Source organism: Macaca thibetana, chromosome 2, assembly GCF_024542745.1.
Source record: "Macaca thibetana thibetana isolate TM-01 chromosome 2, ASM2454274v1, whole genome shotgun sequence".
NCBI classification, from domain to species: domain Eukaryota; kingdom Metazoa; phylum Chordata; class Mammalia; order Primates; family Cercopithecidae; genus Macaca; species Macaca thibetana.
In genome coordinates, this window is record NC_065579.1 from 121,127,462 (window position 1) to 121,152,894 (window position 25,433).

Here is a 25,433-nt window from a genome sequence, read left to right on the forward strand (position 1 = left end):
ATTATTCAGTAACAAGGCTCAGATTAGAAAAATTGGTTATTATTTTATGGCCCTTAATGAACCAGGTCAAGCAAACTCGATGCCCCCAAGTAACCCTGAAACCAGGTGGTTCCAGCTCTTTAGGCTCCCTTCCCAAAAATTTGTACAGCAGCTTCCTGGAGCTGGCTGGAAGGAGTTGAGACTGTTGGAATTTGGCCTGGGTCTGTAAATCTTTAGCTAACAGGGGCCTAATTCAATACTTTTTTAAAAAATCAAAAGACAATGAGTGTACTCTTAAATCACCCTGGGGTTTGCAATCTTTTTCACGTCTTACTCTCTCTGCAGAAGAAGACCTCCATTTTTCTCACCATCTGCAGCACCTCTCTAGGTGAGCTATAGAATGTGCTGTGCCTTAAAAAAAAGTCTCATTGTCTGAGCCTCTCATACTTGTCTTTCAGCATGCTGATTTGCTCTGGCTACACTTCTGGAAACTGGCAGCCTTAGGGAGGATTTTGTGACCAGTATTATGATTTTGTTGTGAGCTTGCCAGTCCTCTTCTGATTCCGGTTGAGTCAGTCTTGTTGGGTCTTGATGCTTATTCTCTTTTTGTTTACTCCACAGGAGATTTCATCACAGTGCCTCCGGGAATGGACTACATACAATTTTCTGTATAGATGATGGGACTCGATCTTAAAATGTATTCCAAGTATTGGGCAATCCCTCTTCAACCTCCTTCCAAAATAGTACTTTTTAAAAATTATTATTATACTTTAAGTTCTGGGATACATGTGCAGAAAGTGCAGGTCTGTTACATAGGTATACATGTGCTATGGTGGTTTGTTGCACCCTTCAACCCATCATCTAGATTAGGTATTTCTCCTAATGCTGTCCCTCCCCTAGCCTCCCACCCCCTGACAGGCCCCAGTGTGTGATGTTCCCCTCCCTGTGTCCACATGTTCTCATTGTCCCACTCCCACTTATGAGTAAGAACATGCAGTGTTTGGTTTTCTGTTCTTGTGTTAGTTTGCTGAGAATGATGGTTTCCAGCTTCATCCATGTCCCTGCAAAGGATACGAACTCATCCTTTTTTATGGCTGCATAGTATTCCATGGTATATATGTGCCACATTTTCTCTATCCAGTCTGTCATTGATGGGCATTTGGGTTGGTTCCAAGTCTTTGCTATTGTGAACAGTGCTGCAATAAACATACGTGTTCATGCGTCTTTATAGTAGAATGATTTATAATCCTTTGGGTATATACCCAGTAATGGGATTGCTGGGTCAAATGGTATTTCTGGTTCTAGATCCTTAAGAAATTGCCATACTGTCTTCCATAATGGTTGAACTAATTTACACTCCCACAAACAGCGTAAAAGCATTCCTATTTCTCTACATCCTCTCCAGCATCTGTTGTTTCCTGACTTTTTAATGATTGTCATTCTAACTGGCATGAGATGGTATCTCATTGTGGTTTTGATTTGCATCTTCCTAATGACCAGTGATGATGGACTTTTTTTCATACAGTTGTTGGCCACATAAAGGTCTTCTTTTGAGAAGTGTCTGTTCGTATCCTTCACCCATTTTTTGATGGGGTTGTTTTCTTCTTCTAAATTTAAGTTCCTTGTAGATTCTGGATATTAGCCCTTTGTCAGATGGATAGATTGCAAAATTTTTCTCCCATTCTGTAAGTTGCCTGTCCACTCTGATGATAGTTTCTTTTGCTGGGCAGAAGGTCCTTAGTTTAATTAGATCCCATTTGTCAATGTTGGCTTTTGTTGTTATTGCTTTTGGTGTTTTAGTCATGAAGACTTTGCCCATGCCTATGTCCTGAATGGTATTGCCTAGGTTTTCTTCTAGGGTTTTCAAGGTTTTAGGTCTTACATTTAAGCCTTTTATTGACCTTGAGTTAATTTTTGTATAAGGTGTAAAGAAGGGGTCCAGTTTCAGTTTTCTGCATACAGCTAGCCAATTTTCCCAATGCCATTTATTAAATAGGGAATCCTTTCTCTATTGCTTTTGTCAGGTTTGTCAAAGATCAGATGGTTGTAGATGTGTGGCGTTATTTCTGAGGCCTCTGTTCTGTTCCATTGGTCTACATACCTGTTTTGGTACCAGTACCATGCTGTTTTGGTTACTGTAGCCTTGTAGTATAGTTTGAAGTCAAGTAGCACAATGCCTCCAGCTTTGTTCTTTTCGCTCAGGATTGTTTTGGCTATATGGTCTTTTTTTTGTTTCCATATGAAATTTAAAGTAGTTTTTTCTAATTCTGTGAAGAAAGTCAAAGCTAGCTTGATGGGGATAGCATTGAATCTATAAATTACTTTGGGCAGTATGGCCATTTTCACGATATTGATTCTTTCTATCCATGAGCATGGAATGTTTTTCCATTTGTGTCCTCTCTTATTTCGTTGAGCAGTGGTTTGTAGTTCTCCTTGAAGAGGTCCTTCATATCCCTTGTAAGTTGTATTCCTAGGTATGTTATTCTCTTTGTAGTAATTATGAATGGGAGTTCACACAAGATTTGGCTCTCTGTTTGTCTATTATTGGTGTATAGGAATGCTTGTGATTTTTGCACATTGATTTTGTATCCTGAGACTCGGCTGAAGTTGCTTATCAGCTTAAGGAGTTTTTGGGCTGAGATGATGGGATTTTCTAAATATACGATCATGTCTTCTGCAAACAGAGACAATTTGACTTCCTCTCTTCCTATTTTAATACCTTTATTTGTTTCTCTTGCCTGATTGTCCTGGCCAGAACTTCCAATACTATGTTGAATAGGAGTGGTGACAGAGGGCATCTTTGTCTTGTGCCAGTTTTCAAAGGGAATGCTTCCAGCTTTTGCCCATCCAGTATGATATCGGCTGTGGGTTTGTCATTAATAGCTCTTATTATTTTGAGATATGTTCCATCAATATCTAGTTTTATGGAGAGTTTTTAGCATGAAGGGCTGTTGAATTTTATCAAAGGCCTTTTCTACATCTATTGAGATAATCATGTGGTTTTTGTCATTGGTTCTGTTTATGTGATGGATTAAGTTCATTGATTTGTGTATGTTGAACCAGCCTTGCATCCCAGGGATGAAGCTGACTTGATCATGGTGGATAATCGTCTTGATGTGCTGCTGGATTTGGTTTGCCAGTATTTTATTGAGGATTGTTGCATTGATGTTCATCAGGGATACTGGCCTGAAAGTTTCTTTTTTTTGTTGTGTCTCTTCCCATTTTTGGTGTCAGAATGATGCTGGCCTCATAAAATGAGTTAGGGAGGAGTCCCTCTTTTTCAATTGATTGGAAAATTTCAGAAGGAATGGTACCAGTTCCTCTTTGTACATCCGGTAGAATTCAGCTGTCAATCCGTCTGGTCCTGGAATTTTTTTTTTTTTTTTTTTTTTTTTTTTTTTTTTTTTTTTTTTGGTTGGTAGGCTATTAATTGCTGCCTCAGTTTCAGAACTTGTTATTGGTATATTCAGGAATTCAACTTCTTCCTGGTTTAGTCTTGGGAGGTGTATGTGTCCAATAATTTATCAGTTTCTTCTAGATTGTCTATTTGCATAGAGGTGTTTATAGTATTCTCTGACGGTAGTTTGTATTTCTGTGGCATCAGTGGTGATATCCCCTTTTTCATTTTTATTGTGTCTATTTGATTCTTCTCTCTTTTCTTCTTTAATAGTCTGGCTAGTGGTCTATCTATTTTGTTGACGTTTTCTAAAAACCTGCCCCTGGATTCATTGATTTTTTTTCAGGGTTTTTCATGTCTCTATCTCCTGTTCTGCCCTGATCTTAGTTATTGCTTGTCTTTTGGTAGCTTTTGAATTTTTTGTTTTTGCTTCTCTACTTCTTTTAATTGTGATGTTAGGGTGTTGATTTTAGATCTTTTCCACTTAGTCCTGTGGGCAATTAGTGCTATAAATTTCCCTCTAAACCGTGCTTTAGCTGTGTCCCAGAGATTCTGGTACGTTGTGTTTGTTCTCATTGGTTCCAAAGAACTTATTTATTTTTGCCTAATTTTGTTATTTACCCAATAGTCATGCAGGACCAGGTTGTTCAGTTTCCATGTAGTTGTGCAGTTTTGAGTGAGTTTCTTAATCCTGAGTTCTAATTTTATTGCACTGTAGTCTGAGAGACTGTTTGTTATGATTTCCGTTCTTTTGCATTTGCTGAGGAGTGGTATACTTCCAATTATGTGGTCAATTTTAGACTAAGTGTGATGTGCTGAGAAGAATGTGTATTCTATTGATTTGGGGTGGAGAGTTCTGTAGATGTGTATCAGGTTCACTTGGTCCAGAGCTGAGTTCAAGTCCTAAATATCATTGTTAATTTTCTGTCTCATTGATCTAATATTGACAGTGGGGTGTTAAAGTCTCCCACTGATACTGTGTGGGAGTCTAATTCTCTTTGTAGGTCTCTAAGAACTTGCTTTATGAATATGGGTGCTCCTGTATTGGGTGCATATATATTTAGGATAGTTAGCTCTTCTTGCATTGATCCTTTTCCCATTATGTAATGGTTTTCTTTGTCTTTTTTTTTATCTTTGTTGGTTTAAAGTCTGTTTTATCAGAGACTAGGATTGCAACCCCTGCTTTTTTTTTTGCTTTCCATTTGCTTGGTAAACATTCCTCCATCCATTTATTTTGAGCCTATATGTGTCTTTGCATGTGAGATGGGTCTCCTGAATGCAGCACACTGATGGGTCTTGATTCTTTATTCAATATGCCAGTCTGTGTCTTTTAACTGGGATATTTAGCCCATTTACATTTAAGGTTAATATTGCTATGTTTAAATTTGATCTTGTCATTATGATGTTAGCTGGTTATTTTCCCCGTTAGTTGATGCAATTTCTTCATAGCGTTGATGGTCTTTACCATTTGGCATGTTTTTACAGTGGCTGGTACCGGTTGTTCCTTTCCATGTTTAGTGCTTCATTCAGGAGCTCTTGTAAGGCAGGTCTGGTGGTGACAAAATTTCCAGCATTTGCTTCTCTGTAAAGGATTTTATTTCTCCTTCACGTATGAAGCTTAGTTTGGCTGGATATGAAATTCTGGGTTGAAAATTCTTTTATGAATGTTGAATATTGGTCCCCACTCTCTTCTGCCTTGTAGGGTTTCTGCAGAGAGATCTGCTGTTAGTCTGATGGGCTTCCCTTTGAGGGTAACCCAACTTTCTGACTGCCCTTAACATATTTCTTGTCATTTCAACCTGGTGAATCTGACAATTGTGTGTTTTGGGGTTGCTCTTCTCGAGGAGTATCTTTGTGGTGTTCTTTGTATTTCCTGAATTTGAATGTTGTCCTGTCATGCTAGGTTGGGGAAGTTCTCCTGAATAATATCCTGAAGAGTGTTTTCCCACTTGTTTCTATTCTCCCCGTCACTTTCAGGTACACAAATCAAATGTAGGTTTGGCCTTTTCACATAGTCCCATATTTCTTGGAGGCTTTGTTTGTTCTTTTTCATTCTTTTTTCTCTAATCTTGTCTTCATGCTTTATTTCATTAAGTTGATCTTCAATCTCTGATATGCTTTCTTCCACTTGATCGATTCTGCTATTGGTACTTGTGTATGGTTCATGGAGTTCTCATGCTGTGTTTTTCAGCTCCATCAGGTCATTTATGTTCTTCTCTAAACTGGTTATTCTACTTAGCAATTCCTCTAACCTTTTCCCAAGGTTTTTAGCTTCCCTGCATTGGGTTAGAACATGCTCCTTTAGCTCAGAGGAGTTTGTTATTATCCACCTTCTGAAGCCTACTTTGGTTAGTTTGTCAAACTTATTCTCCGTCCAGTTTTGTTCCCTTGCTAGTGAGGAGTTGTGATCCTTTGGAGGAGAAGAGCCATTCCGGTTTTTGGAATTTTCAGCCTTTTTGCGCTGGTTTTTCCTTATCTTCATGAATTTACCTACCTTTGGTCTTTGATGTTGGTAACCTTCGGATGGGGTTTTTGTGTGGACGTCTTTTTTGTTGATGTTGATGTTATTCCTTTCTGTTTGTTAATTTTCCTTCTAACATTCAGGCCCCTCTGCTGTGGATCTGCTGGAGTTTGCTGGAGGTCCACTCCAGACCCTGTTTGTCTGGGTATCACCAGCAGAAGCTGCAGAACAGCAAAGATTGCTGCCTGTTTCTACTTCTGGAAGCTTTGTCCCAGAGTGGCACCCACCAGATGCCAGCCAGAGTTCTCCTGTACGAGGTGTCTGTCGACTCCTGCTGGGAGGTGTCTCCAAGTTAGGAAGCACGGGGGTCAGGGACCCACTTGAGGAGGCAGTCTGTCCCCTAGCAGAGCTTGAGCACTATGCTTGGAGATCCACTGCTCTCTTCAGAGCCAGCAGGCAGGAACATTTAAGTCTGCTGAAGCTGCACCCAGAGCTGCCTCTTCCCCCAGGTGCTCTGTGCCAGGGAGATGGGAGTTTTATCTATAAGTGCCTGACTGGAGTGCCTGCCTTTCTTTCAGGGATGCCCTTCCCAGAGAGGAGGAATCTAGAGAGGCAGTCTGGCTACAGCAGCGTTGCCACGCTGCAGTGGGCTCTGTCCAGTACGAATTTCCCAGTGGCTTTGTTTACACTGTGAGGGGAAAACTGCCTACTCAAGCCTCAGTAATGGCAGGCGTATCTCCCCCCATCAAGCTCCAACATGCCAGGTTGACTTCAGACTGCTGTGCTGGCAGTGAGAATTTCAAGCCGGTGGATCTTAGCTGGCTAGGCTCCATGGGGGTGGGATCTGCTGAACTAGACCACTTGGCTCCTTGGCTTCCAACACCTTTCCAGGGGAGTGAACAGTTTTGTTTCGCTGGCATTGCAGGCACCACTGGGTTATGAAAACTAATTCTTGCAGCCAGCTTGGTGTCTGCCCAAACGGCCACCCAGGTTTGTGCTTGAAACCCAGGGCCGTGGTGGTGTAGGCACCAAAGGAATCTCCTGGTCTGTGGGTTGTGAAGACCATGGGGAAAACATAGTATCTGGGCCGGAGTGCACTGTTCCTCACAGCACAGTCCCTCGTGGTTTCCCTTGTCTAGGGGAGGGAGTTCCCCAACCCCTTGCACTTCCCAAGTAAGGTGACACCCCACCCTGTTTTGGCTCGCCCCCCCGTGGGCTGCACCCACCGTCTAACCAGTCCCAATGAGATGAGCTGGGCACCTCAGTTGGAAATGCAGAAATCACCAGCCTTCTGTGTTGATCTCCCTGGGAACTGCAGACCTGAGCTGTTCCTATTAGGCCATCTTGCCAGCCCAGTAATCCAAAATAGTACTTATATATACATATGTATTTTTTTAACCTGCTTTCAATGGCAGGTTTTACCTCCCCTGCATATAAAAGAAGTTTGTGCTGGATCTTCTGGCCCTGAATTAAGAGTGACGTGATTGGAGAGGTAGTGAGTGCCTTTCTTGGGAAGTTTGTTTCCCATCCTTTGGGTGAGTTGGTTCCATCATGAAGATGGTAGTCTTGTAACCAATTTGAGAAGGAACCATTCCGGTTTAACAGCTGGACTCAAACAGTACGGATTTGGTGACGTGACTGCCATTGGCTAGCCCTTGGGTTAGATTCTCCAATCCAGGTCTCCATGAGAGCTGGAATCTTTTACCACTTGAGGGTCTGCAGTATAATAAAGAATAACTCTTCCAGCCAGCAGATCAGATCTCCAGAGATAGGGGTTTTCCTACTCAGAGGAACAGAACAGGGAGGCCTTTTATCATTAATCAACATCAAGTGTATTGTGGGAAGTCCCAGTCAGTGTTTCGGGGCCTACAAATACCAAGTCTGGGCGAATTCCAAGCCCCAAGGGATCCTGGAGCAAGGTTGCTTCAGTCCATTTGAAATCTTTTCCAAGAACATGAAGAACGTCTTCAGGTGAGCCTAGTCCCCCTTTCTTGAGTTGCAGTTGTGAAGATTGATATCTTGGTCTTGGCTCATGCTCCCATTTTTCTTTTCTGCTGTTACTATTCCTCTAGGAGAGATTCAAGTTTTCTTATCTGGTTTTGGAAACAATGAGTTCAGGCTATCTCTGCATTTTAGTTCAAAAATATAGTATCTGAGAATGAATTTACAGGATGAAATTCCTAGCATGTGTCAACAGTGAGATGCCCTTTTCTCAGTTCTAAATTTTGTGACCCTGTGATGGCTCCCTATTCCACTCAGGGTAAAAGCTAAAGTCCTTACAGGGACTTCAAGACTCAAAACTCCTGACCTTGTGCATTCTGACCTCATCTATGGATTCCCGCCCCTGCACCCCCGCTTATCCTTGCTGTTTCTTGAGCATACCAGGGATGTGCCTGCCTCAGAGCCTTTGCTTTAGCAGTTCCCTCTGCCCCCAGATATCCACATGGCCCACTCCTTTATCTCTAACAGCTCACGTTTCAGTGAGGCCTTCCCTGACTCTGTTTAACACTGCAACCTGCCTTTCCAGTCCTCCCAGCACTCCTGACTGCCCTACTGTGGTGTGCTTATTATTTTCCAAAGTACTTAGAAATATTATGTTACCTAATTATTTTCACGCCATTGTTTTTCTCCCATATGCCAGAATGGAAACTCCATAAGAGAAGCAATTTTTGTCTGCTGTGTTCACTGATAAATCCCACATGCCTAGAACAGTGTCATTGTGCAGGGTACACAGAAGGGTCTCAACAAATATATGGTAAGTCTTCCATTCACATCATTGATAGGTTCTTAGGAAATGACTTGAGATAATTTTATCATAGGCCAATTGATAAACAAGAATTAAGTTTCTACAGCATATTTCTGGTCACAAAAACCTCACCAAACTTCTAAATAAAGACCAAGACACCTCTGATATTAAACATTGAAATAAATGTGAGTTATACATACATTTAGGAAAGATTCATAAAAACAAGTAAGATAATGATTTACCCACTTATTCCAGTTGAGGGTCTTGGGTGGCCAGAGCCCATCCTGGCAGCTCAGAGCAAATGACAGAAACCCACTCTGGACAGGTTGCCCTCCCATTGTGGGGCACACTCACACACCCACACTCACACACCCACACTGGGAGTGTAGATATGCCACTTAACCTAACATGTACAGGTTTGGGATGTGGGAGGAAACTGGAGGGCCCGGAGAAAACCTACACAGAAACGAGAATGTGTAGACCCCACACAGTGGCCCTGGCTGGGATGTGATATTTTCTTATTGACATCCTAACTAAATGACATCGAACTAAATGACATTCGAGGATTTGGTGTGTGCATGTATGTATGTGTATATAAATACACAGATATGTGTGTATATTTATGTGTATGTATATTGACATGTATGTAAATATACACAAATGTAGATAATATCTCTACATATATGTAACTATACACATATGTAAATATATGTGGATATATGTGTGTATAAATATAAACATATTTAAAATAATTCAGTTTCTTCAAGCTAGGTCTTTTACCTTAAAGCAGCCTCTTCGGTGGTAGGAAAATTCAGAACCCTGGAGATTTATAAGGACAGAGTTCTGTGGTTCATATTGGGGCTAGCCTGGTTAAAAAAGAGAAAAGAAAAATAAAAACCTTCTGCATTTGTTAAGAGGATAATGTGTCAAGAACACATAGTAAATACTGTTCTTAATAAGGGAATTGGCATTAGGGGCACCCACTGAAGACCCAGTCCACTTTAGGGATAGTGTGGATTATGGTAATTCATCTATGGAGTGTGTATTGGCATATAAGCAACCGAAAACTCAACTCACACTAGTCTTTAGAAATAAAAAGATTTAACCACTGGCCCATTTCATCTGTAGGTATCTACCCAAGAGAAATAAAAACACATGTCCACAAAAGACTTATACAAGAATCTTCATAGCAGTTTTCTTCATAGAACACAAAAACTGGAAACATCCCAGGTATCTATCAGTAGAAGAACAGCTGAACTGTAGTCTCTTCATAAATGGAATACTTCTCAGCAACAAAAAGAAATAAGCTACATGTAACAATATGAACGAATCCAAAAACTATTATGCTAAGAGAAACCTTACACAAAAAATACATACTATGTGATTCCACACATATGAAATTTAAAAATGGACAAAACTATGTGGAAAAATATTGGAAAAGTAGTTGCCTCTAAAGGTTTCGGATGGGGGATGATCAAGAAGAAACATTCCAAGGTGACGGTAATGTTCTATATCTTTGTAGGGGTTTGGGTTACATAGATGTATACATTTGTCAAAACGTAGAAACTTGTCGGCCCGGTGTAGTGGCTCACACCTGTAATCCTAGCACTTTGAGAGGCCAAGGTAGGAGGATTGCTTGAGCCCAGGAGTTCAAGACCAGTTTAGGCACTAGACCCTGTCTCTTCAAAAAAATTTTAAAGAATTAGCCAAGCATGATGGTGTACACCTGTAGTCCCAGCTACTTGGGAGGCTGAGGCAGGAGGATCACTTGAGCCTGGGAGGCTGATGATGCAGTGAGCTGTGATCTTGCCACTGCACTCCAGCCTGGGCAACAGAGAGAGACACTGTCTCAAAAACAAAAACAAAAATGTTAGCAAATTGCAACTAAGTTTTGTGCATTTCATGGCATACAAATTTTACTTCAAAAGATAAAATTATAAATAAATATTGATCTCCACTTAATAACATGGATGCTAAAGTATTTAGTTAGTGATGTGGATGCTGTAGTATTCTTGTCAGACACACCATCTGAAGCACAATAGCATATAGCATATAATTTTTTTTCTTGAATTATTAGTCTTTATTTTGCCTTCATTTTTAAAAAAATTTATTTTTTATTATACTTTAAGTTCTAGGATACATGTGCACAACGTGCAGATTTATTACATATGTATACATGTGCCATGTTGGTGTGCTGCACCCATTAACTCATCATTTACACTAGGTATATCTCCTAATAATATAGCATAATAATTTTCAAATGCATCCATGCTGTTACATGGAGCTCATTCCTTTTTTTTGCTGAGAAGGATTCCATTGTATATACAGTAAACTGCATGCAATTTACTTTGAAATGTATCAAAAATAAGTTGAATTGATGGACTGAGAGAAGGATGGACATATGGATAGATATATGATCATGAAAGTATGGCAAAATATAAAAGATAGCCTTTAAGTATTCACTGAAAAAGTCTTTAGACTGCTGTATGTTGAAACGATTCATGATATAATATTGAAAAAAAGATGAAGTGAAATTACTTGCTCTTGTAACCAAGAAGCTGAGAGGATAGCCAGGCTGCTGGCAGGAATTCAAACCAGACCTTTTCAGAGAGCTATAGGTGCCCCAGCAAGCCCCAATTTCTCCCGACAATATGAACAAGCTCACCACTGCACCGGCCTGAAGAACCATCAGGACTAATTTCATCATATCCCGTATATCATTCTCTGTCAGAGACACCATATGAAGCTCACTAACCACAGAATAGCTATTATCATCTGGGTCCTGCCCACCCCTCCCCTACAAGTAAACTCTTCTGTGCCCCTGGAACTCATGGTGTGTTCTCAGCAAAGCCCCCACATCTTCCACCTCTTCTCTGAATGTCTTTTCACCTTCTTGCTCCAACTGAAAACTGATTCTCCCTTAAGGATGCTGCTTCCCGGACAACCCTCTCGAATGTGGCTGCTTTTTTCACAGCTGCTGGACCTGGAGGGTACAGGTATCCTCCTTGCTTGTTGCCTCTTCCTGGTCATTCTTCTCTCCCCAAGCTTTGCAGCTCATGCCATCACACCAGACCATTTTCCCCCAAGAGGAGTAACCTAGACAACTAGTTAATACCTTCCTCTCTTGCCAACATGCATTCCTTGCTTGTCACTGTTAGCTGAAGACCGTGAGTCCAGTTTGACTGAGAAAATATTTACTCACCTATGTTTTTGCTCTGTGCTATTACTTCTGTCCTGTTACTATGGATAAACCATTCCTGTTCTTTTCTAGGATGGATTTTTCCACTTTGTACTGAATTCCACCTACTCTCATCATTCACAAACATTGCTCAAGAAAATTGCTCCCTGTCTATTGCTCCCTCTCCCCACACTTGGCTCTCTCTTTCCCCTTTGCGTTATTTTCCTATATTACATTTACCACCACCCACACGTGGCTCTCTCTATCCCCCTTTGCGTTATTTTCCTATATTACATTTACCACCACCTTGTATGTTATTTATTTACTACCAACTTTTCCACAAGGGGCATTTACCTGGAGTTAACCTGGGATTTCAGGAGGTCTTTGGCTAGGAAAATAATCGTATCATTGTTTTGACTATCTTCTAACTGAAATTGAGCATTTCCTTTAATTATGAGTAGAGATGGAAAACTCCATGACTTAGCAGTGCCTGTGACCTGTTATCAACAAGAAGTCGCAGATGTGTTTCCTATCACATTACAATTGTTGACAATACCTTGAAATATAAATTGTGCTGATTGCTTTGAAATTGTGGTAGTCGTTAGGCACATGCAGGTAGATGGCGTGTGACTGCAGCCTTCCTTTTTAGAGATCCTCATGAGGTGCAGCTGGCAGATTAGAGCGCAGCTCTATGCCTGGTTGTCATTCAGTCACCAAATTGTGTTGGTGTTAGTGACCCAGACACCTCATTGCTTTTTAGTATTTCCTACTTACAATGTTTATCAATACATTGAAGGAATGAGTTGTGTCTATTGTTTGTTTAAACTGAAGTAAGACTGGGCAGTTCAAATGAGAATTCTTAATTCTCCATAAGGGCACATGGCATTTTACAACAAGGATAGTGTGCAGGCTAAGAATAAACATTCAAATATATTTGATGGTTGAAATAATTACTGAAGTATGCTCTTTAACATTGCTAACAGACTGCACAGTCACACAGGTCAAGCACAGTGTGGCAAGTTACTGAATTTGAATATAATTTGTTTTCTTTGAATTCTACATATTTTATTTTACGCATTTGAAAATATTGTTTTAAGAAAGGATCTACAGACTGTATGAAACTGCCATGGGAGTCCATGGCACAAGAAGAGGTTAAAATCCCGTACTAGAACGCAAGCTCCAAGACTTTTTCTCTTATGTTCTTGGAAATTGCTCATCTCTTCTGCTCAAGAGTCTACCACATGGTGGAATTTGATTAATTTCAAGAATAACCTAAGGCCAGATAGGACTCGGTTATTTACATCCTCTCCTCACCCTAGCATTCAGCTCCTCGCTTTCCCTGAGAGCCACCTTTCCTTTACTCACCATAGGTGGCATATTCATTAAAGGAATTGCATCCCTTTGAATGACTGAAGATAACATTCCTGAAAATCCTGCCAGCAGGTAAGGGATTCTAGACACAATGCCAGACCTTCAATACGTCCCTGTTAGGAGGCAACAGCATTAAAAAGCCAAAACCTCAAACTGAAACATTCTAACAAGAAACAAACCTGACAATAACAACTCATACTTTGGAGACTTGCATGTAGTTTTTATACCCCCCATGAAAGAAACATCACATTGTATTCTGAATTGACATTTTTGCCGTTTGAAAAACACTGAGACAAACTACGTTCTCAGAACAAATCTCAAGACTTCCGAAATGATGAATTTTTCTCTACTGAAAAGTCCTCCCTTCTGGCACCAGAGGAAGGCTCTTAGGGCGCCCCTTGCTCTTCTATTTGGATTTTAAAAATGTGACTTCTTCCTCTGTTGAGAGAAAAAGTCATAGAAAAAACAGTTTTAAACACTGTGGTTCATTTCAAGAATTACAACCAAAATGCACGCATTAATATGCTACAGCAAGACTTAAGTGGTGACTACACCACTACTCCAGTTATGTGTAGGCTTTCCAATGTACAATGTCATCTTCCCAACCACAATAAGCAGTTCCAAACAGATCAAAAGGACCCAGTAATGGCAGTACTTTCTTTTTCTTTTTCTTTTTTCTTTTTTCTTTTTTTTTTTTGAGACAGTTTCACTCTGTTGTCCAGGCTGGAGTGCAGTGGTATGATCTTGGCTCACTGCGGCAACCTCTGCCTCCCAGGTTCAAGCAATTCTCCTGCCTCAGCCTCCCGAGTAGCTTACAGGTACTTGCCACCACGCCTGGCTAATTTTTGTATTTTTAGTAGAGATGGGGTTTCTCCATGTTGGCCAGGCTGGTCTTGAACTCCTGACTTCAAGTGATCTGCTCACTTTGGCCTCCCAAAGTGCTGGGATTACAGGCACGAGCCACTATGCCCAGCTGACAGTACCTAGTTTCTTATGATGGGAAAAAATGATGGGAAAGGAGCTTTTCTAAAGAAAATCACATTAAACCTGATAAATATCTGATTAATAGCGTCCTGATATCTGATTAATAAACTCCCTAGGGTCTATTTTTAAAAATACCTATATTTTCTTATAAACATTTCAAGAACAGAGAACTAACATCTACTGATTTTGTATTACTTCCAGGTGGAGGGCTTGTTGCCTGACAAATATCCCATTTGAATTTTCCCAACAACCCAATGAAGGGTTGCAACATTAGGGAGGGTCAAGCTTAGAGGGGTTAGGTGATCTCCCCAAAATTTCCATCATAACACGTAGCTCGTGAGCTCATGGAATTTCCCCAAATTTAGCATTTCATACCATCTTTGTGGTTCTATTATTTGCTCAATATTATTCTTTAAATTGACTGGCTTAAAAGATGAAATAAATTTATTCAAAAAGCTAACTTTGCATTGTTGCTGGTAATGAAGAAATAATATCACTTGCCATAGGTTGAAGGTGATTGGAAAAATAAATACAATGAAAAGAGGAACGTGTCAGCACATTGCAGCCAAATGTGGTTGTCAGTAAACATCCAGGGCCCAAGTCTGACTCTCTGCTTAAACTGGAAGCTTGCAAGGATTGGAGGTATAATAAAGCCATAATTAGTAGCAAAAAGAGAGGTTGTCCTTGGATAGTCAGAAGGAATGAGAGAGAAGTGAAAAGAAAAGAACTCCCCAACCATGTAATTCAATGTTATTTAATTCCATGACCCAGAACCATCTAAAATCATCTCCTGAACCACTGGCGGTACTTGTCTCCTGCTTGGGAAAACATGATACAACATACTCTATTGTAGATAGCTTTGACAGATGTTGTTGGCAGATTCCTTTGGCCCATGCAGGATGCCATCTGAAATTTTTATACCATTCCTTTGCATGCAGCTGGCTTCTGAACTCAGCCTGAGGTCTTTCTATGGCCCATAGGATCCTGCATGGCTAGCATGCAGGAGGGCCAGGCCTGGAGTGCAGAGTTAAATCCCCAAGAATAGCCATCAAATCATGAATTGGTGGATAAATACCCCTGCTTCCTTATACTTTGTCTGGCCGAGTGTAAGGATTGTTCTATGCAGTCTCTCAAAGAGTCTTCTGCACAAATGAGCCCCCGATGCCCACAGCAGCAACCTGCTCATTCACATTTTCTACATTACTTTTCCTCATTTCCTAGTCTCATTCTCCGACTTCTTCATTGTCTTGCCTGGGATTTCCTCCCCAGATGAATTGCTTTCACCTAAATCCTTTCCTAAGAGTTTGCTTTTAGAGAATACAACCAAAGAGTATATCTTCCGGCTTTGCATCTAAAAATGAAAAAACAAAGAAAGAAAGAAATAACATAAAACAAAGCTATCTACTTGGTATTGTTTCCTGATAATCACGTCCAATCCTGTACTACTCTTATTCTTAAAACGGTGAGGCAAATCCAGATGTAGAAGCAGCCAGGGAGAAGGACTAACCTCTTAGAAACTTTCCAATAATGAAGACTTTGTAGACTCTTAGTGCAAGCCCCCATAGTCATCTTTGATGATTCAACCTTTCTTCTCATTGTGGAAAATCGAAAATTGATGTTTAATATGGCCTAGTAACCACAGTGGATATGCTGAGATCTTCTTTTCATTCTGGTCTTTAGACAGTTTAGGGGAGAGTTTGATTACATCCTATCTTTCTTATGGAGATTGAACTGGTTGTTGAGTGGATTTTCTGATGATAAATTTCAAAGAAACTCCTCTGTCAGGAAAGGGAGAATAACCGATTATTCATTTTAACTAAAATGGAAGAGCTTTGCTGACAATGTGTAGACTTGACTTTAGAGTACAATATGAAAAGAATTTCATACATACCTTTAGAATATTGTCTGCAGAAGTTATATAACAAATGTATTACTAGATCCACACATAAGCCCATTTTGAGATGGCACCCCTTTTCCTTTTAAAGAAACAAAACAACACAAATATGCTTGAAACTCTCTTTTACTTCTTCCATTCCTATTCCCTTTGTTTCCCAGATGGACTTTGTTTTTCTCCTGGATTTTATTTTTGTCATTCTTAAGGATGTTTTAATACTTTTACTTACACAGATGGTATCACAGACTATAGTATTGCTTTGAATGTCTTTAAACTTTATAGAAGTGGATTATTCTGTTTACATCAGTCTGCAACTTGATTTTTTACTTGATATTATAGAGACTTATCCATGTTTATATGTAGCTAAATGCTCCCTCATCTTAACTGCTATAAAACATTCCACTATATGAACAAACCAAAATTTGTTTTTCCATTTTCCAGTCGATGAACATGTAGATTGTTTCCAGTGTTTTCTTATAACAAACAATGCCTCTACAAGATATTCTTGAACATGAAAATTTGTGCATGTATGCAGAAATTTATCATAAGGTACATGCCTAGAAGTAGAAATACTAGGTTATATACCATGTGCAGCTTCAACTTTATTAGAGACTGCCAAGTTGCTCTTTAAAGACCTATTTATAATCCATTAGCATATTTGAAATTTCTCTTTCTTCTACATTCTTGCCCACATTTGGTGTGGACAGACTAAAATTTTTTGCCAACCTGAGGGCTCTGAATAGTATTTTATCTTTGTTTCAATTTGCATTTTCCTAATTCCTAGTGATGAAAAGGGATTATTTATATGTCTTGGATGATAATTATTTGTGGGTTTTCATATACATTGCAAATATTTCCTCCTAGTCAGTGAGCTTCTCTGCATCTTATTTTTGGTGTCCTTGGATGACTGGAAGTTCTGAATTTTAGTGTAGTCAATTTAATCAGTCTCTTTATAATTAGTGCATTTTGTGTATTGTTTAGGAAATCCTTCCCTACCCCGAAGTCATTCATACATCCTTCTACATAATATCCTGAAAATGTTATAATTTTACCTACAGTTAGTTCTAAAATCCACCTGGAATTAGAATAGAGAATTTGTATTTAAATTTTTTCCTTATGGATACCCAAATGTCCCAACACTATTTATTGAAAAGATTGCCATTTCCCTACTGCTCTGTATGGCCACATTTATCATAAATCAAGTATGCATATGTCCAAGGGAATATCTCCAGATTCTCAAGTCTGTTTTGTTGATCTATCTATCTGTGTCCTAATTCCACAATGTTTTTTTACTCTAGCTGTATAATCTTATTATTTGCCAGTGCAAATAGCTCCCTCCACATCCCACTTTCTTCTTATTTGTGACTGCCCTGACTTTACGTAGCGGTTTCCTTTAGGATGAATGAACTTTAGGATGAGCTCGGTTTGTTCTACGAAAAGTCCTGTTAAAATGGTACTCAAAATTTTTGAATTTATAATTTGGGGATAATTTACATTTGTATGACATTGAGGCATCCTATCCATAAATATTTCTTCATTTATTTCAGTGTTCTTTTAAGCATTTCAACAGCAGTTTATCATTGCTTTTCTATGGGTATCATGTTTCTCAAGTTCTGTCCAAAGGGAGGAGAAATAGACCCCACCTCTTAATGGCAAGTGGCAGGCTTCTGGCAAAGTATGCGGCTCCAGAAATACTTCTGTGGCTATTCTTGGAAAATACACTTTGCTACTGCCTATCCTCTGGCCACAGTAATTTATGTCCTTGTCATATGCAAAAGAAAACCCCTACCTTCTCCCCTACAGTCTGCAAAGCTCAGGCTCACAGTCTAAGATCTTGCCAGTAAGATCACGTTCACGTCCACCTGAAGCTCCTTAAGCTTGGTTCCTCAAAGAGAGCTTCTGGAGACAGTTCTTGTTTATCTTAAGATTTGTCACCTCAAGAAATAATTTGCAGCCGGGCGTGGGGGCTCACTCCTGTAATCCCGGCATTTTGGGAGGCTGAGATGGGTGGATCCCCTGAGGTCAGGAGTTCGAGACGAGTCTGGCCAATGTGGTGAAACCCTGTCTCTACTAAAAATTTTTTAAAAATTAGCTGGGCATGGTGGCGGGCGCCTGTAATCCCAGCTACTCGGGAGGCTGAGGCAGGAGAATGGCGTGAAACCGGCAGGCAGACCTTGCAGTGAGCCGAGATTGCGCCACTGCACTCCAGCTTGGGTGACAGAGCAAGACTCCATTTAAAAAAAAAATAAAAATTAGCTGGGTGTGATGGTGAGCACCTGTAATCCCAGCTACTTGGGAGCCTGAGGCAGGAGAATCACTTGGACCTGGGAGGCGGAGGTTGCAGTGAGCCGAGATCGTGCCATTGCACTCCAGCCTGGGGGACAAGAGTGAAACTCTGTCTCAAAAAAAAAAGAAGAAAAAAAAAAGGAACAATTTGCTTGTTCCCTAGAGATGCAACATGTAATGGTGAAACAAGCATAACTACCATCGAGCATCCTTTTCAAAAAAGGCGAAACAGGAGGCACTCAGGAATCTGTAACCATTTTGAAATCCAGCCAGGTTCCTGTTGCCAGTTCCTTGGTGAGGGTACAGTCCTACTGCCTGTATATAATTCACTGTGGCTCTGCGTTATGCCCTCCATATCCTCTTTCCTTCTCCATAAAAAGTGGCCCATTTTGCAGTTGAATAGTTTTCTCAGTCAGCTTCCTGCATGTAAAATGTTGATTAAAGCATCTTTTTTGTGTAAGCTGATATAATTATTTTAAAAACCTTGTGGATTTCTTATGAATTGATTTCTGATACACTCCATCAGACAAAAGCTACATCCACAAATCTTGCAAAGATTTTCCACCTTGGGCTTGCTATAAAGCTGCAGAAGGACTCCTTAAATTCTTAAGAGTTCTAGTGGTTAACAGAGAAAATCTATGAAGCACTTCTTGACGATCTTTATAGGTCCCTTCGTCTGAACTAAACAGTTCTTGAGGCACTGCCCTAGGTATTTCTGAGGTTTTAACAAATAATATTATGGGTATAATCTTTAATCTTTGCTCGGAAGCCCTCTCTTAATTTCAGAATATTAGAGAGGCTGGGATTAAATAAGAGTTTATTTTTGAACACTGCAAGTCCTGGTTCCTATATTTTCTCTAAATTTTACTTGAAGAGTAAATAATTCCTTTTATAAAAGGTCATCTTTTTCCTCTCGTATTTAGTATAGACAATGTGAAGAAGCCAAGAAGAAACTTCTTTAGCTAGATCATCTGATTAATTAGCTATGTCTTCGATTTTCTCAATGATTGTGGGAACAGTGTTGCTAAACTTTCTCCCACTACTAACAAGGATTTCCTTTCTCCCAGTTTCCAATAACATTTTCCTCACTTTTAGTTAAGCCCTAATTAACAGCTTCATCAAGGGTTATGAGGCTTCCTCTAACAACCTCTTTAAGATCCTTTAGACTTTCACTAACACTCTCCTTAGAGTTCTTTTCTGCCCACTACTTTGTCCCAAAGCCACTCTCACATGGTTTTTTATTGCCACCACATCTTACTTTGACACAAAAAATATGATCCAATGCTATGGCTGTATACAAATTACTCCAGAAAACGGTGCCATAAATATTCATTTATTTCACTCATGAATCTGTAACACAGATAGGTCTTGGTAGAGGTAGCTTCTGTCTACTCCATTGGCCTTGGCTGGGGTTGCTTGAAGGCTGTGGGCTGGAACCACTTGATGGCTCACTCACTTCCATGTCTGCTGATTGATGCTGGCTATTCCTGAGACCTTAGCGAGGGTTGCTGAAGGAAAGATCTATGTGCGGTCTGTTCATGTGGCCTTGGCGTCTTTACAAAATGGTGGGTGAGTTCCAAGAGCCAATTTCCCAAAAAAGAGAGCATCAGAAAGAAGCCATATCACCTCCTATGACCTAGTTTCGGAAGTCCACAGCATTATTTATACCACATTCTACTTGTTGAGATAGTTGCAAGTCTTTCCCCAGGGGAAGGAAGACAGACTCCACCTGTTAATGGCAAGTGCAAGTTTCCAAAACATCATGTGGGACCGGAAATATTGGTATGGCCATTTTTGGAAAGACATTTGTTATAGTTACTATTGTATACAGTGTTGTCAGACAGGCTTCTCTAAAGGTGGCATTTGAATACCCATGAAAGTGAGGGAGTGAGTCACATTGTATTTGGGAAAGAATGGTGAAAACAAGTGCAAAGGCCCAGGGGCAGATTATAATGAATGTGTTTGAACTAGTGTGGCTGGAGTCAAGAAGGCAAGAGAGAGAATAGCAGTAGTGGTAAGTACAGAGAAATAGCCAGGGGCTTATTATCAAGGGTCTTGTAAGCCATTGTAAAGACTATAATTTTTATTCCAAGCCATGAGGGAGGGTGGTTAAGAGAAAAGAAATTTTATTGGACTTATATCTTAAAACGATCACTTACCGAGGCACAATGCCCAGGACTTTATAGGGTAGTTGCTATCACTGTGAAGATCAACCACACGGAGATAAATCAGAATGGAGTTTATTGCTACACACCCAGAGTACTCAATTATATTTGAGCCAAGGGATGAGTGATAAACCTTGGGCTCTTGTAAATGTCTTTCTAGAATCTGTATTTGGTTTAAAGTTGCGTTTGTACTTTTTAGGCATTCTTAATAGTGTTTAGCGCTGTCTCCAAGCAAGCATTCTCTGCTTTTGAAAAACCTTTTCTATGTATGGGGTGGCAATTGTACTGGATTGTTCCCTTTTAGCCCCCAGGCTCCACTCTCCCTGCATATCCTGCTGTCTGCCCCAGGAACTATTTCTATGTGTTAGTTCAATAGCCTCCTGGCCCTCTGGCTTTCAGGTAGGTGGCCGAAGGAAAGTTCCAGAAGATAAAAGGGAGAGAAGATAGTAAGATCAGGGTACTACTCATTCCCCAGGTTCCCTCTTTTCTCAACTATATCTTGACAGAAGGTCAAAGCAGCCTGTTCTATGTGACTCTTTTTTAAGTCCTGGTAGCCTCCGTGTCCCCTTCAGGCCTATGGGTGATGACAACTTCACTAGTGCCAGTACCCAGTTTATGCACTATCCCCTGTGGTTTCCTACACTCACACCACTGTAAACAGACTCTTCGCAAATAAAACCTCCTCCTCAAATTATCTTATTTTGTGTGTGCCATCTGCCCCTATTGGGACCCTGAGCTAGTACAGTGATACTGAATCTTTAAAAACTTAAACCAGGGTATTTATGCATTTAATTTTGGTCTGCTTTCTTTTTCTAGTTGTCCTCTTCCCCTCCCCTCCAGTCTTATGAACTGTGAGGGTGTAGGAATATGTATACAGAGCCATATACAGGATTTCAGGAGGTAACTTATCAGGGAGTACAACTCTCCAACCTGGGATATAAAATAAACAAATAGATGTACACCTAGAGGTGCCAATTTGGGCATTAAAATCCATGTGAAACTGGCACACAGATTTTCCTTATGTTAGTGGGAGAAGATTATCTGCTACCACCTTTACTCCCTATTTCCCCACAAAACCATTGAAAGTATATCATCACCTATCAACATTTCATAAAGAAATCTGAGCAGAGGGCTAAAAGAAGTGAACCTTACTTATATCTAATGACAAAACTCTAAAGATGTACGAAAGCTCTGGAACTGGGGTGGGGGCTGGGGAACAAGCTTACAGTCCAAAGCCTTGAAATAAACATTCTGAATCTCCTGCAATCCAGTTTAACATTAGCAGATTGCTCTCACCTGGTTCTTGGGCCTTTACATTTTTCTTTTGGTTTGCTAATTCCCCACCTACCACCTCCATCTTTCTTTTTCTCTTTTCAGAACAGGGCAGTATAGAGAAGATCTAATGGTCAAGTTTTTAAGCACCTGGCACATTTCTACTTTTTATAAAAAGAATATTATTGTACAGCTTTCCTCTTGCCTGAAAAACTGACTTGGACAAAGCCCAGCACTGGTCTCAGTAAGTCCTTACTCAACAATTATTGAAGGAAGGGCTACACTTTCCTAATAGAGGCCAATTTAACATCTGTCTTAAAATAGCATTTGGCTTGCAGGATCTGAGGCAACCTCTTCTCATTCCCCAAGAAAAGACCTGTGAAGACTAATGAAAATGCAAAGACTTAAACAATAAAAAGTCTAATGGGACTAATTCCCTGGAAGGAGTTGGACCAAGAAAAATCTATGCAAAATTTCTCTCATGGCAACCTTAAGCTTGGTGATGCCTGAGCCAGCCAGGATAAAGGTGGGGATGGAGAGCTGCTGAGAGCGTATGCTAGTCTTACTGTAATAGTTAGGAGTACCATTCCCATACTCTGGCTATGTAACAAATTAGTCCAAAACCTAGTGGTTTCGAGCAATGGTAATCCTTTATTATCTCTCATAATTTTTGTAGATAAGGAATTCAAACAGGGCATAGTAACTTCAGCTTGTGTCTGCTCGCTAGTGTCTAGAGCCTCAGGGGAAAGACTCAAAAACTAGAGCCTGGAATCATCTAAAAGCCCATTTACTCACTTTTCTGGTGGTTGATGCTGGCTCTTGATTGGAAGCCTCATTGGGGCTGTCAGCCAGAACACACCTTGTAGGGCCTCTCTGTGTGGCCTGAGCTTCCTTACAACATGGTGGCTAGATTCTAAAAGGGAAGCGTTTGAAGACAGAGGAGAGCTGGGCTGAAATCTTATTGCCTTTTATAATCTGTCCTTGGAAGTCACACAGTGTCACTTCCTTCAAACTCTTGGTCAAGACAGTTAGCAGAGTCTACCCAGGTTCAAAGAGAGGAAACAGACTCCCTGCTGGATGAAGAGGTGTCACAATACTTTGTAAAATGTCATGTGGGATGAGATATATGTTTTGATGCCGCCATCTTTGGAAAAGACAATATGCCAAGATAGGGGCTCTCAGGGTGAGCTGGCCCGGGTTGGAATTCTTGCTGTGCTACTTGCTAACCTTGGGTGAGTATGACCTTGGGCTAGTAAAGACTTGAACTCCCTGTACCTCAATTTCCTCATAGTATTGATGTGAAGATTCAGTGAGGTACATATCAAACAATTAGAATAGTACTTGGCACATGTTAACTGCCTAAAAAGTCAGGTTTTATTATATAATGTAGCTGGGGGATGCTCTGTTCTCACCACCCACTTCCATCTTTTCCTTTCTCTAGTGGGAACGAAGGGTCTTTTAGCATAATAATAAGTTAGATTACACTGTAAGAGATGACTGATACTGGAATAAAAGGGAAGGGATTATTAGTCTCGTACCTTTTCTCATCCAAAGAATCTGAAACCCTTCGCCTGGTCCTGGTCCCTTGGAGGAAACTGCTGACTACAGGGAAAATATGGTCTGCTGCAGATAAGGGCTCCCAAATTAGAGGATCTAGGTTAGAATTTGTGCTCTGTTACTAAGTCTCTGACAATAACAGTTTGCAGGATAGAAGATGAAGTTGAGAAGCTATGGAGAGGCGAGCAGAGGAAGAGAGGGGAAACAGAAAGAAGGAAGACCTCCTGTAACATCTGTGAACCTGGCTGGATGCAGTGGCTCACGCCTGTAATCCAACACTTTGGGAGGCCAAGGTGGGTGAATCACCTGAGGTCAGGAGTTTGAGACCAGCCTGGCCAACATGGTGAAGTCCCATCTCTACTAAGAATACAAAAATCAGCCGGGTGTGGTGGCATGCACCTGTAATCCCAGCTACTCTGGAGGCTGAGGCAGGAGAATCAGCTTGAAGCCAGGAGGTGGAGGTTTCAGTGAGCCGAGATTGCGCCACTGCACTGCAGCCTGGGCAACAGAGCGAGACTCCATCTCAAAATAAAATAAAATAAATCTGTAACCTGATTTGGCCTGGCACAAAAGGCAACGTAGTAGGACTCTGTGTTCATTATAGCCTACTAATGAGAATTTTAAAAATAGATCTAATGGTTGTACTTGCCTGCTTTCTAAACATTATGGGCATAGGGAGGTTGCCTCTCTGCATGTCTGTCCAGAAAAAAACGCACCAAAATAGTAATACTGGCTTTCCTGGGTAAGATTAAAAGTGATTTTTATTTTTGTTTTTTTAAAAAACTTTCCCAAATCTTCTATCATTTCATAATTCAAATAAATGTTAGGGAAAACAATGACCTCCTGATCCACAGCAGCTGTGCCTCCACATCAATAATGCTTCTGAATATCAATTACCAACATGCTCTTGCCAGCATTTCAATGGGAAGAAATGAACTGAACCAACCTCTGTAGCTTGCTTGCTTCCTTCAAGAGAAAGGAAAGTTGGCAGAATTGCTCGTGAACTGGAATCTGCAGAATCACTGTGATGGGGTGACTTACAGAGTGGGGAAGAGGTCTGCTCATGGCCCAGATTAGAGTGACCCTACTGAAATGACTGCCTCAAAAACCCAAGGCCCACCATGTCCACCTATTGAAATTATCTAAAGAATTCAATGAGTTTCCCAGTGACCCAGCTCCCTGTGACTTGAACATGGTTTCTGCTATTTCAATTGAAAGTACCATAGCTCACAGAGCTGGAGGAGGGGTGCGTGAGAGATTGCAGAGCCCAGCCCAGCCACACCCCCACCCCTTCTCTCTGTTGCTAACTGCACACACAGAGGTCCTTAGGGAAGGGGAAATGCAATAAGAAAACACCTGTGAATTCCTTGCAGAACTCCCCCATGGCTACATTCCACCCTTTCCTCTCTTATAAAAGATTCCATTTGCTCCATTTCTGACCCCAGGGCATGGACAAATGGATGGTGGCCTGGTGTGGCTTCTCTGCTCTTGGCTGTGTTCCCCCGCACCAATTAATCACCATACCCCAGCGTGACAGGCCCGGCTCTTTGCTGCAGCTCATCCTCCGGCTGTTCCGGTGATTACTCTAAAGCCTTCCCCAGATGCAAGAATTTCTCAATGTTTTTTTCTTCCCTATTGCTCCATGTGCTGGCTACTGCACCGAAAGGGGCTGTGGTTCCCTCCCACAGAGCTAACTGGTCAGTAAGGAACCCTGAGGACCTAATTTGAGTTCAGGCCCTGTCACCCACTAGTTTTACCATCTTGGACATGTCAGTTGAGATTTGCCTAAGCTTCCTCATCTTTGGAGAGAAGATAATAGCAAGTACTTGGCCATCTTCAAGAAATAATTGTAATAATCTGATGAGGGATTTTAAATTATTTTTTTAAAATCCCTTCTCAGAATTGTGTTTTTAAATAAATAAAATATATAGGACTGCCAGCAAAACCAATTGTATTAAAACACAATTATCAAAGTATTAAATCAATTAATATAAAAATAAATTTCTATTAGTGCATTAAATAAGAAGATTTAGCAGTGGGTCTAAAAACCACAGTGTTTTCAAGCTGGTGATGAGTCTAAATGATACTTTGAGGTATCTACAACAGTAGTGATGTGATATGAAAGTATCTGATTTCATTTGGT

The 25,433-nt window shown here is 40.6% G+C and overlaps 1 long non-coding RNA gene across 1 annotated transcript; it reads left to right on the plus strand.

The window, feature by feature from the left end:
* The first annotated feature begins 283 nt into the window (after positions 1 to 283).
* Positions 284 to 25,042, plus strand: LOC126948882 (uncharacterized). The gene is made up of 3 exons (XR_007723563.1): positions 284 to 367; positions 23,433 to 23,583; positions 24,736 to 25,042. It is a non-coding gene; the product is annotated as an uncharacterized LOC126948882 (long non-coding RNA).
* The last annotated feature ends 391 nt before the right edge of the window (positions 25,043 to 25,433 follow it).